This window comes from Lygodium microphyllum, chromosome 21 (genome assembly GCF_053477565.2).
Source record: "Lygodium microphyllum isolate KBCC chromosome 21, Lygodium_microphyllum_v1.1.10, whole genome shotgun sequence".
In the NCBI taxonomy this organism is placed as follows: Eukaryota; Viridiplantae; Streptophyta; class Polypodiopsida; order Schizaeales; family Lygodiaceae; genus Lygodium; species Lygodium microphyllum.
Genome location: NC_141155.1, coordinates 118,478,110 through 118,491,968, shown reverse-complemented (window position 1 = coordinate 118,491,968; position 13,859 = coordinate 118,478,110).

The window sequence follows — 13,859 nt, the reverse complement described above, 5'->3', positions numbered from 1 at the left end:
ATTTGAATGTATCTACAAAGAGAAGAAAAGTACACTGCCTAGGGGGTGTGTCTACCTTACTGTGCAGTGCATTGTGCTCATGCTAGTGGAAATGGGAGCTAAGTCGAGCCTAGTGTTGTTCTATACTTGAGGACCTAGTTCGTGTGGGAGGGAGGTGCAGTGGGTGTAGCTTAGGGAGACATGTCTAACCATAGGCGAGGATGACCTCCCTAGGTATGTCCTACCCTTGATGTGCCCTAAGTGTGAAGTGGGGAATCAAAATAAGCTAAGGGGTTAGGGATAGAGCCGGCCGATCAAAGCCATCGGACGCACCTAACTTGAGGACCCCTAGGTGCAGTGACTATGACACTCATGAGTTTCTTGCTTTTTTCTTGTGATTTTATTCTATGTTCTCTTGTTATTGTCCTTTTTTCTCTCTCTCTCTTTTTTTTCTCTCTATTTTTTAAAAATTATAACAAGGAGCTAATCTTCATCGTCGTGGTCATGACAGGAGAAGTGGCAGATTTAAGGGACTTACTAAGAAAGATTTTTTCCTACATATATCCTTTTAGGCTCATTCAAACATTGAGGAGAGTTGTGAACAAAAACGGGTGGCTGTAGCTAGTGAATCGGCTATTGCTCATGTCCTTTAAGAGGGCTGCACAAAAAGATGGTAAGAGGGCAGTGCACATCATTAGCCTAGCCATTGCACAGCTATCCATGCTGGCATTGAGATAAAAAAATTGTGGCGGGAGGTAGTATTCTTGCAGAGTAGGGTCTTGCCTTAATAATACTCAGGGTCTGAGCAAGAGTTGAATTCATTATGGAAATGGTCAATAGAGGCATATAAATCATGCTCAGAAAAGATGAGCACTTCCTCGGGCTTAGTAGCATTGACATTATAGATTTTTTGAAATTCATATCGGCCATGGATGTTTGGATTGAAGTCCACTCCTACACTTTTAAATATGGCATGTAAGTGGGGTTATTCCTCTCGAAGGGTAGGGTGTTGCAAAACCACATCCATGCATCCATGTTGCCATCCCAAATTTGTATTCTCCACCTTGACTAGCACTTGTAGCCCTTTACTGTTCTGGGCACCTCCATGACCTTGTTCTCCCAGTAGTCAAGAGCCTCTATTCCCCATAAGGTAGGATTCTTCTCTCTTTCGGCAACCTACATGTCTCCCAACCTTCTTCCTACATTAATCACCTCTTCCACCACCTTGGTTGATAGCACTCTACTCAATGTAGTAGGAAATCAGAAATTAAATTTGAAGGGTTCACAGCCGTTCTCCTTTTGCTCCCATACTATGAGCTCTACATTTCAATCTATTGGAAAATAGTCTTCTCTTGGAGGGATGGGCACTTTTGGGCCCACTATTGGTTGAGCTCTTAGCCTCTTCCATGCTACCTGGTCCAACATGTTTGTTCTCCTCTTTTTGATCTCTGCTTTCCTTTTCGTAGTGGTGTCTATCTCCTATTGTACTTTTGGCCATGGAGAGGGAGGCTTTGGGACCAACTCCTCATCTTGCTGCCCCATTTCAAAGCTTGTTCGTGCTTCTTCAATTGATCTTTGCATCTCCTCTCCCCTATGTTCTTGCGGCTCTCCTTCCTTGAGCCCTAGAGAGTCCACTTCTTGGACCGTCAAGCCCGCCCTTGGCAAGTAGCTTCTTTGATCCTATAGGCCCTAGCTGGTTCTTGTGGTTAGATGTGCAGCCCGTGTCTTAAAGCCCTGTTGTGGGCAATCTCTAGCTTCCTCCTTAGTGACTCAACGGTCTCCTCCTCTTCTAATTGTGTGGCATCCAAGAGAGTATTGAGGAAGGTGCATTTTTGGGCTTCCAAGCTTATTTGTGCGGCCTCTACCATACTTTCTACTAATACCTTGTCACCTTTTGCAAGGGCTAGTTGGCTCACTAGGTCTCTTACTCTTCTTTCACTCCTGCCCACCCTTTCATCTGCTCTATTTTTCATCTCTTCCAAGCTTTCACCATGCCTCTTCGAGCTAAGGCCCTTATTCTCTACTCGTGTTCCTCGATTTCTCTTTCTAGTCTCTTCTGCTCTTCTAGTTCTACAAGCACCCTCTTCTCCAAAATTTCCATGTTTTCTTAATATATTTGGGCCCTCTCTTCTTCTCCAGTTGCAAACTCCTCCATGGCATTTTGGACTATTTTCATTTGTCCTTGCAACTCTTCTTTTTTGCAGGATCGGGAGCTTGTACTCCCCTTGACGTCCCACGGCTCCTGATTCTCTTCTTCAAGCCTCTTTCGCCAACTTTCCTCTTGCTCCTCCTTGGCCCTAAGCTCCACCTTTAGCTCACTTATTTCTCTTTGATAAATGGTCACTTGGCGGGTTCTCTTGAGTTGGAAAGCCACTAGCATGTCTCTCTGCTTCTAACTCAACAATAGCCATTTTATTTTCCTCATTTGCTCTCTCCATTTGTGAAAGGAGTTCGTTCTTTGACATAATCATCATAATTATAGATGACGATAGTGCTATAGGGGTGGCCATTGTGGGTGCTTCTATCTTCTGTCTCTTGGAATTTTGTCTTGACTCTACATCCATAGCTACTAGCCTCTTTGCTCCCATCACTGGGGTTCCTCTACTTGCATCCTGAGGTATCTCTTTATTGAACAAAAACCACACCCAATCCATAAGGTTATTGGCATCTACTATAGTTGAAGTGCCTTGGGTGGGTGCAGAGACTGGGGTGGTAGGCATTAGGACAAGTGGAATAGCGCCAATCAAACCCTTGCCCTTGCCTTTTGTTATTAGGGGTGGCATAATTTTTGGCACTTGGGAACTTGTCCCTTGGCCTTCTTCTCTATGCGGGCTCATGGCAAGAAACTCCTCCTCTCTGGAGGGCTACTCCACTAACATGCAGATGGCTTTGGCTATGTCCTCTTCTTCTCTCCTTCTAAGCTCCTCCGCCTCTTCATCTACCTTTCTCTTTCTCTCTTCTTCTGCCTTCTTGGATTCTTATTGGACCTTGAGGTAGTCAGCTTTTTCTTTCTTTCTTCTCTCTTATTTCACCTTCCTTTGGGGGGTTTTCTTACTTCTTGGCCCGTATCATGTTCTCCTTCTTTGTCACTCACGGTTTTCTCACTAGATTGTTCCTGCTCTTGGTGGGAAGGTGATCTGTCTGGTGTCTCATCAACTCCATCATCGCCTTGTGCTTCCCCCAATGCCTCCCTAATGATGGCAGTCAAGACCTCACCAAATCCAATGGTTGAGGCCTATAGACGACGACTTATTTCTTGCCTTAGAGGCTAGGGACTCTCCACCAATGGGTTTTTCACCTATAGCTAGTGCCTTAGTCGAGGTCCCAATTTTCTTCCACACAAAGTCGTTCAAGTTCATTTCATCTAAAGATTTGGTTGCAATGCTTTCCAACATCGACACATTGATCCTACTCATCAACGCATTGTACATTTGGCTGGAAAACAAGGCATGCACCATCTTGGCTTATAGCTAGACTTCTGGGTCGGGATATCAGCCAAGCTAATGCCATTGTTAGTGTGGATCAGCACTTTGTCCATTCCTAGTTTTAACCCTCAGACGAACAAGGTGGAAAATCTAAAGCAGAAGACAAGGCCAAGGCAAAAGTGAAATGAAAAATGAAGGCGCGTCAAGAAAAATATGGAAACACAAGAAGCGCGAAAAAGCCCTAAAATCAAGGAGAAAGGTGCACAAGAAAAAGCGCACTTCAATACTTTTGTAAAAGAGCACAAAGTGCATCATGATTTACTTTGAGAGCACCATGCAAATTGTAAAGGTAGATGGACGGTAGCTAGGAAGCTAAGAAGCTAGGAGGACACTGGAAAAAAAAGGGCTTAGGCCATGTAAAAAGGGGATGGATGCCCAAGGGATTTTAGGGCATGTATATAAAGTTCAAAAAGTGAATGAGAGCTCATTCTTTGGTGTGTGGCCAAGTGGACTCTTCTTCTTCTCTTCTTCTTTTCTCTTGCTTGCTTATGAGTGCTTGAGGGAGGGAGTGTGAGTGAGTGTGTGTGTGAGGGTGAGGGATCTTAGAGGTGAAGCCCTCCACCATCTCCTCTCTTCTTCTTCTCTTCTCTTCTCTCATCTCTCGCGTGGCTATTGAGAAAGGAGCTTGGAGAAAGAGGCTTGAGGATGCTTGAGCGTGCATCACGAATCATGGAGTTATCGGAGAGAAATGAGGTTGGAGAAAGAGGCTTGAGGATGCTTGAGTGTGCATCACGAATCATGGAGTTATCGGAGTGCTTGAGAGAGGAAGCAACTCAATCGGGCATCAAGGTAAGCTCACTATACTCGTAGAGAGGGATAGCGCATCGGCTATGTGAGAGGTAGCTAGTAGTGCTCGCTTGAAATGCTTGAATAATAAGCGGTCCGTGGGTCTTGGCAGTTGAGCTTGAGCTCGCATCTACACCCAACATATTGTACACATCCCTTTTCAGCCATCTTTCAACTTTGTTGGCCAAGCCCAATGCTCTCTACACCAGCTCCAACTTCTACTTGGAGGATGGCCTCTCTTTGGTGCACAGTCACAGTGTCACGGTTCCTGTTGAAAGTATGGAGAACTCTGCACACTTTTCATAATCCATGGCTTGCTCACCAGGTACTTTTGCAAATTGCATTGATTCACAATCTACTTTATGACCTACTCTTCCATGACTACATCTTCCAAATTCAGGACATGCCTGAACTTGAATTGGTTGTAGGCCCTCGACTCTCCATTGAGAGGCCATACTTTGCTTGCTCTTCCTTTAAGAATGGCAACTTGCTAGTTTTCGAATGTCCTGCCATTGTAGGTGCCTGTCATGTAGCCATGGCTCACCATTAATGTTCTTCATATAATTTTTGTGGAAAGACACATGGGATTTGAATAAATGCTTATGGAAAACTAAAATGCCTAAATACATAAATGAATTTTTTCTTCAAATAGTCCATGCATTTCTAAAAAATTTATGACACTTTTCCTCAATCATAATTTTTATCCATTCTTTTCAGCTTTTGGATGTTGGTTGAGGTTTGGGGTTTGTTTTTATGTTACGCACCTTTGTTCCACACCTTATTCCCTCCTCCCTTGGAAAGGAGAAGAATCCTCCCTAGGATTAGAGGTTGAAGGGTTGAGGCCATTCGGTGCATGCTCATGGTGCTTTACTTTTGCATGAGCCAAGCGTAGAAGTTTGGGTAGTAATCCATGTGAGCATAGTGGTCCATGTCAATGATGAGTTGTTTGTGTGCTTGCTCATGGGAAATTTTGGTGGCAATCAGCTTCTCAACTACCTGAGGATCCTTAATGAATACGAATTCTGATTCTTTCCAAGAGCAAGGCAATGTACATACCTCTGTGGCCAAAGGCTTTTCTAGAAGGCCTAGGTCTAGTCGGTCATAGCTTTTAGCAAGTGTAGTAAATGTAGTGTCATCTAAGCATCAAAGGCAAGTAAACAAGTCATCCCCCATATTTTTAGCTAAGTCAGAGGCCAATGTAAGAATTGATCATCACTCATAAGAGGGTTTTAGGCCCATGGGAGGTTGAGGTTTGATTGAGCTGGACAGGTGTGCGACTAAGGTTGCAGTTTTGGTTGTTGCTGTTGAGTAGTTCAACCACTTGCACACAAGGCGTGGCTTGTGATGTAGTTGTTGTGCTACTAGCTGCTTGTGAGGCTATGGGGGCACTAGCAATGCTAGGTTGAGGCAATTTATAGGCATCAAGTTGTAGTTTCGATTGATCCTCTACAGGCTTAATGAGTTTGGGCTCTATGGATTCCATAGCTTGAGTCGTTTTGGATTTCAGTTTCTAATCTATCATGCGGGCTTGTGTGGGAAAGGTCGAGGGTTGTGCTTGAGTAGTGTGCTTGGTAGTCTTGGCTTTGGGCACCCATATCCAGGTATTGCCCTCATAATAGCCTTGCTCTTGCAATAAGGTCTTGGGGACCTAGCGCGGCTTGACTACTTGTTGATGCCTATGGTTTCCTCTTTGTTTCCTAATTTTCGAGGGTAAATTCCTAGCCTTTGGAGGTCATGTTTGGTTGCTTTTTGGTGGAGGTTCTTGATGTTTAGCTACCCATTAAAACTTGGGTTCATGGGCTTTGGCTTTTGTCTCCGGGGTTTGTTGATGTTGTGGCTTGGTGGGTTGTGATAAGTCACTACCCCCCTCCTTAGACTTGATGGTGGATTCCTCTATCGGTGGCTTTGTGAGCTTTGATGGAGCTGCATTGTCCTTGCTAAAAGCTATCACAATGCATACATTGCCAATGGCAATGTGAATGCACTATGACTCATAGTTGACATTGCAATGGGCTTGTTTTTTAAAGGTTTGTCCTAACAACGATTCCTTATCAGCATCTTTTGTGTTCGAAAATACATAAAAGATTATGGGTATGCTTTCAGACTTGATAGAGGTTGCGACTTTGCACTTTTCCAAAAGTGCAGATGATTGACCCCCAAAAGGGGTGAGTTAGCGCTCATGAGATGTAGTTGTGGTCGACTAATTTGAGCCCAATGATCATGAGTTAAGATATTAAAATCAGCTCCTTCATCGATCAATGCTTGGAAGGTATGTGTTCATTGGGTGGTGACTATTATGCCAAGGTAAATAGGTTCCACTGCTTCTTCATCCTCGTCTTCAATTTCCATAATTATGGTAGCTCGGACTTTCACAGGGGACTCTAGCATGGGAGGCTCGTGTAGTGGATGTGTGGGAGGGTAGTACTTCTTTATATGACTACCATTGAAGAAGCCTATGCCCTCTCCATCGAGGGTCTCGAGCTCCACATTACCAGTTCGGATGATGGTGCAAACTCGAGAAGGCCCTAATCCCCTAAACTTCATCTTCTACTCTTGTGGCCTTTCACTGAGTATAACAGCACGAGGTCGCCCCAATTGGAAGTCTCACTGCTTGACATGCTTGTGAAACTAGCTCTTACATTGTGTCTTTTCGCAAATCAGTGCATGGGTAGCTAGAAGTCGAGTCTCTACTAGGCATTCTAACTCAACTAGGCGTTTTATCCATGCCTCCTTCCCATCCCATCGCTCTTGAATGGCTACTCTCAGGCTAGGAACAAAGAATTCCACTGGTAAAATGACTTCAGTTTTGTAGGTCAACCTAAAGGAAGTATGTCCTATAGCTGTCTTATAGGCTATTCTATAGGCCCATAAGATTGCCATCAACTTGTTGTCCCAGTCACTGCACGAAGAAAAGACCACCTTGGTCAGGACATTCACTAGGATCTTATTTGTAGATTATGTCTGGTTGTTTGCTTGAGGGTAGTAAGGTGAGGATCTCCGATGTACGATCAGAAAGGTAGGTAAGAGGTGAGCAATCACTTCATTAATGAAATGCATGCCTTAATCACTAACTAGCTCAATGGGGCAGCCAAATCACGAGATCACCTACTCCCAAAGGAACTTAGCTGTGGTTCTAGCATCGTTCTTTCTAGTGCTCGTGCTTCTGTCCACTTTGTGAGGTAGTCTGTGGCAACTATGATATACTTGGCCTACGAATACTATGATACAAGACTAATCGGTCTAATGAAGTCAATTCCCCATTTTTTGAAAGGCTACCTTGCAATGATTGGGGTTAGCTCCATCTTGTCCTAGCGAATAGGTACCTTGGTCCGTTGGCATTCACCATAGTGCTTTACAAATCGTGTTGTGTCTCGAAAAAGTGTAGGCCACCACAGTTGAGACTGCATCACCTTACAGGCTGCCGTGTCTCCACTGAAGTGTCCTCCAGCAATTCCATAATGTGCTTTTGCAAGTACATCATGCATTTCGTGCTTGCACACATACCTATGTAACAAGCCATCTTGCCCTAGCCTATAGAGCTGACCTGTATCAACCGATAGGTCGTATCTTGAGGATGAGTCACCTAAGTCGGGCTTTGTCAATGGGTCTTTTGGGTAGTCCCTATTCAAGCACTTGGACTATGTCATCTGCCCAATATGGCATCAATTCGGCTCTAAATAAATCTTTCTTGCTAGACAAGTTAAAGAGATGCACATCTGGCAAATTGTCAACGATGCCCTGTCTAGTGGCTTCTCTTGTGGGCATGTGGGACATGTGGTTAGCCATATAATGTTGTTTCCATTTGCACACAACCAAAGAGAGGTTGAATTCTAGCAGAAGAAGTAACCATCGAGCAATGCATCTTGAAGGACAAGGTTTAGTAACAAGATAGAGCAAGGCTTGATGGTCAACAAAGAAAGTAAAAGGTGTAGCCAATAGATAATGCCAAATTTTCTTTACAGCAAACACGATGGCTAAAATCTTCTCTCTCCATCATGGAATAGCTCATTTGGGTGTCCGTGAGTTGTTTGCTAGCAAAACTCATTGGATAGTCTGGATTGTGTTTGCCAGGCTGGCACAACACCTCTCCCAAGGTAAACTTTGAGGCGTCAATGTGAACATGGAAGGTTATGCTCCAGTATGGCACTCGTAGTATTAGCGTAATTGTCAGAACCTTTTTCAACTCTTCATATGCACGTTGGCATTCCTCGGTCCATTCAAATATTATCAGTAGTTTGTAGAGTGGTCTAGTGATTAATGCATAGTTTAACAGAAATCCTCGATAGTATCATGTATGCCCTAGGAAGCACTGAACTCCCTTGTAATTGGTTTGGTGGTGGAAGGTCAACAATAACCCTAACTTTTAAGAAGTCAGTGACAATGTTGTTCTTGGACACCACATGCCCTAGGATGCATCCATGGTTCACCCAGAACTGGCACTTTTAAGGGGGTTTAATGAGAGACGGTACAGTCTGCATCATTCAATGACCAGCAGAGTTTGTGCATGTGTTCTTTGCAACTTGAGTGAATACATAGGTCATCAACAAACACTTCTAACTCTCGCTGAAGCATGTCCTTAAACATGGTACACATGAGCTGTTGAAATGTGGCTAGTGCATTTGTTAGCCCAAAGGGCATGACTATGTAGGCAAAGACACCCCACTTGGTAGCGAATGCGGTCTTATGCCTGTCATTAGGATGCACTTGCACCTAATTATAACCTAAGGAATCATCCAAGAAACTGTAGGCTTCCTTGCCAAAGCCACTCTCTCTAGCATATGCTCAGTGTATGGCAATGGATAGTTGTTTCTTTGTTGCAGTGTTGACTTTCTTATAATTAACACACACTCTAACTTTTCCATTCTTCTTGAGGACGATTATGATGGAAGAGACCCAGTACATGTGCTCAATTTCATAGATGAATCCTACTCTTAAGAGTTTGTCTATCTCCTCCTTGACCGCATAAGCATGCTTGGGATTCGTTGAATAGGATCGCTACTTGATCGGCATTGCATCACGTGTCATGGGGATGTTATGAGTCACTATACTCAGATCCACTCCTTTCAGCTCATGAAGTGACCAAGTGAAGACGTTGTCGGAAGGGTCTTTGTCAAAAGGTTGAATCCACAGGGGATCAAAAGTAGAAGGAAGTAGAGATAGGAGATGGAAGAGAAGATAGAGAATACCTAAGTGGTAAACACTACAAAAACAAATCACAATGAATTGAATCAATATATATTGAAAGAACTTGGAATCTTCGCACTACTCAGAAGCAATCTCCAGGCATTAGATCTCCTAGTGCTTCTTTGTAGGACAAAACGTGCATCAAAATTACAGCTCCTTCTCTGCTGCTCGGAACCCAAATTTGATGGCTCTGTTGGCTTTGAAAGGGGGTAAAACTGTAGGACACATGCTCACGAATCTCCCAGATCGCTCCTTCTTCTTCTTTCAGTTCAATCTGCAGTTTTCAACTTGTTTACAGTGATCGCGACGCGCATGATTTCGTCAATCTGTCTTTTTTATGAAAAATCTCCTAACTGGCTGAAAAAGCAACTTGCTTTTTACATGCCATCCTAATCTAGAAGCTTTTTCTAACTTTTTTGGATTTTTACAATAGATAATATTAAAAAAAGGCTAAAATTATCCAAAAATCTAGTATTTTTAGATAATCCATGCAACTCACACTAGTACTAATGGCTCAGATCACATTGACTCTCTAGATCAATAAAGAAGTCAGATGATGATGCATTCCATACTTTTTCACACTGTCCTCATAACATCACGACATCCACCCCCTCTAAACCTGCATATCCTCCGGTATGTGTCAAAATCCTAGTTGTCACCAGATTCTGACTCCTCCTCATCCTCTGCGACCATATCCTTTGCTTCTTCATCTTCCATATCTTCTTGGCTAGCCCCTGTATCATGGCCACTATTTTCTTCCAATTCTAGCAACTCATAGGCAGTAGATTCCCGCCTTTTGAATAATTTGATTCTTTTCCCTGCTATCGGAAGTTTTATGGCTGTCCCATCTAGCTCATTTAATGCATAAGTAGCATTATCAAACACATGTCTTACCACATTGGCTCCAAACCATCTTTTGGAAACTTTACACATGGCACTATGCTAGTTATCTAAACTATTATCATAAACCAATACCCAATCCCCATCTTGTATGGTTCTTGGTCTCAGTCTGTCTTTTGTCCTGTCTTTTGTCAAACTATTTCTTGTTCTGTATCCTTGTTGCCCTTAACTTTGCAGTTGTTGCCTCTATGTCTTCTGACTTTCTTTCCAACTGTCTAATGCGTAAGGCCAACAACTCCTCTCGATTCAACTCCTCCTCCCAAGGTAATACACTCCATGTGACTGTCATCTCTTCTACCGGCATGATAGGTTTTTGACCATACATCAATTCTGCAAGCATATATCCTGTAACAGCACTATGAGTTATTCTATCAGCCCACAAAGCATAAGGGAGAAATCGTGGCCACTCTTTTACCTTCTCTCCACATGCTTTTGCCAATGTCTTCACAATAGGTGAATGCCCTCTTTCACTTTTTCCATTTCCTTGAGGGTTATAGGCTAATGTTGAAGCAAGCTTTATCCCCAACCGTGCAAAGAAATCATGTGCACCTAGCTCACCCCTATCTACTATAATTTTTTCCACATAGCCATATCGACAAAAGATCTCTTCTAAGAGAAAAGTACATACAGCATTTTTTGTCTTAGTACGTAGAGCTCTCCCTTCCACTTGATTAGTCAAGTCTTCACGAGCAAGCACAAGATACCTCATTTGCCAAAGACCTATAGGCATTGTGACCAAATCCACCACCCACTTAAAATGAAGAGACAATGGATATGTGGGTTGCAATCCATCCCGATGTCTCACAATTGAATACATTTGACATGTCGTACATGTTTCCACAAAGTGAGCAACATCCTTATACATGCCCTGCCACCAATATCTTTCTTTGATCTTTGTAAAAGTACCCCAAATACCTCTATGACCAGCCCACAAGCTTTTATGAATTCTTGTATTACTTTTACTTGTGAAGCTCTGTCACCCAAAACTCGCAATGGCGTACCCTGTTTCTTTTTAGCATGTTTCCATAAGTATCCATCTTTTTTAAAAAAACCCATACCCTTTCCTCTTGATTTTCTTAAACTCCTCATCTGACTATTCATCTCTCTTTGTTAATGTACTGAGGTATTGACCAATTCTTAGTCACTCTCCTGCATATTTGTCTTCTAGAAACACTTCTACACAAGATACAAAACATCTAAAGTGTCTCCTCTTTGTTGTTCAAGCTTTTGTTAATGCTGTAGCAACACCTTGCATTGCTAAAGTCACTCTTGCAACATCATTTTTAGCCATAAGAAAGTCATCTTCTTCCTCCTCATCCATCATCCCATCTCTATTCTCATAGCATGCTCGAGATAACATGTCTGCCACTGGGTTATCTCTTCCTGCAATATGTTGAAATTCAGGGTTCAAAGATTTGATATATGCAATCCACCGGAGCATAGCAATGTTCGGGGTAGCACAACTAGTAATCATACCCAATACCGGCAAACAATCAGTCTCAATGACTACATGAGCACCCATAAAATACTCCTTATCACATTTAAGGGCTGTCACAATTCCCCATAATTCTCTTTTTACCTGTGGATATCTTCTCTGTCGTTCAGTCAATACTTTTGCACCAAAGCGTATTGCATATCTTTGCCCTTCCTCATCATCTTGCCCAATTGCCCATCCAATCCCGATTGGGCTTATATCAACAGTAATAATGATAGGCTTTCCATGTGAATAGTTAGCCTTTCTCAATGTAGAAGCAGATTTTAAGAGCTGCTTCAATTTCTTCATTGCTTTCTGATGCTTCGTTTCCCAATGAAATTTCTGACCTTTCCTCAAAAGCTGATATAGAGCATCGGCTACATGTGCAAAGTGAAGAATCCATATCAAATAGAACACACATGCACCCACAGAGTGGCTAGAGATCGGGCCCGAATTTTTGTATTATAACTGGATGCATACACATTCCTGGTTGCTGTTTATGGCCGCAGCAAATGAGGCCATTAGACTCCCCAAGCCTGCAACAGCAACTGGGTCTCTCTCTCTCTCTCTGTGCATTAGAGTGGTGTTCGTGACACATCTACCTTCCGTGTTTGCGTCTGGTGAGGATCTCCCGAGCTCCGCCTGGCTATGTATCAGCTGGCGAGACTGTCATATGCTGGCGGGGTGTGGTATTTACTTAAATGATTTTGTGTATGGTTGGCGGCTCCTATCGAGGCAGCAAGAGTTACAAACTGGAAAAAGTTCATGAATCATGCGACAGTGCGTATGCCACATGCCAGTTTGCCTTTTTGGAATGAACTGGCACTCCACGCTAGGACTAGGTCTGTAGGGTGCCTGTCAAGCTTTACAATGGTGTTTACTCCTCTCTCTCTCTCTCTCTCTCTCTCTCTCTGTCTCTCTCTCTCCTCCCCCCCAACCCCCTCTCACAATCCACAATATGGTCTACAACAAACTGTATGCATCCATGAGCATCCATCTCTTCATTCTTTTCATCTACTGCACACCCTTTGATTGGAACATCATCCAAGAAGGGCATAGTCAATTGTGGTATAAAATCCTTGAGTACCCTATTCATAGCATTTGTCATGTGTGCCACTGAGCTTGTTGCACCCTGTGGGAGAGTACACATCCATACTAACCCCAAAGGAGTCTTCATGGTTGTGATATCCCTGCTTTCAATTGCAAGCTGAAACTGATCATAACCCGAGTAAAGATCACCCAAAGAATAGATCGCTCTGCTTGCAAAAGCCTCTACAAATTCATCAACCACTGGACCTGCACCCACATTTCTTATGGTCACTTTATTGACCAGTTGCATGTCTTGAATAAATCTCAAAGCCCCATTCTTTTTGGGCATAGTAAACCAACGATTTGAGTACGAGGCTGAAGAAGGCTCCAAGATCTTCATGGAATCTTTTCATTTAGCAAATCCATCAACTTTGGCAAGTAATCTTTAGGCACTGGAATAGGCCTCAAGTTCCATGGTACATGTGGCACAGTAAATATGACCATAGGAGAGACAACATTTGGATGCACACAACCTATTTCACTTGGCTGAAATGCAAATGCCTTCCCATGTCTAGCCAACATCCGCATAAAACAGTCTCTCTCAACAGGCAAAAGAAACCCTTCTGCACCAACTTTCAATTTCTGTAATGTCTCAGATGTAAACTGATGACCTATATCTTTAGAATCTCGTAAGCTTGGCTGCCTTGACACTTTTTCATACATACCCTCACTCTGTAGTGGAAGTGGCAAAGCAATTGGTTTCACCTTTTTGTCAACAGTCTTATACTTTGTCTCCACAAGTGCTTCAGCCCATTGTAATCCTTCCTGCTGAGCAAACAATGCTATAATATCATACGTATCCAAAGAACATATTGATAACACTCTGTTTTCAACCTCATTTTCTGCATGTATAGTTGCTAAAATTTCAGCCATAGCGTCAGTAATATTCAGCCCTTAAAAGATGCTTGAAATGCCATCATTTTCAGCTAACAGTCTCAATGCTCTCAGTTTCTTAATAGCCC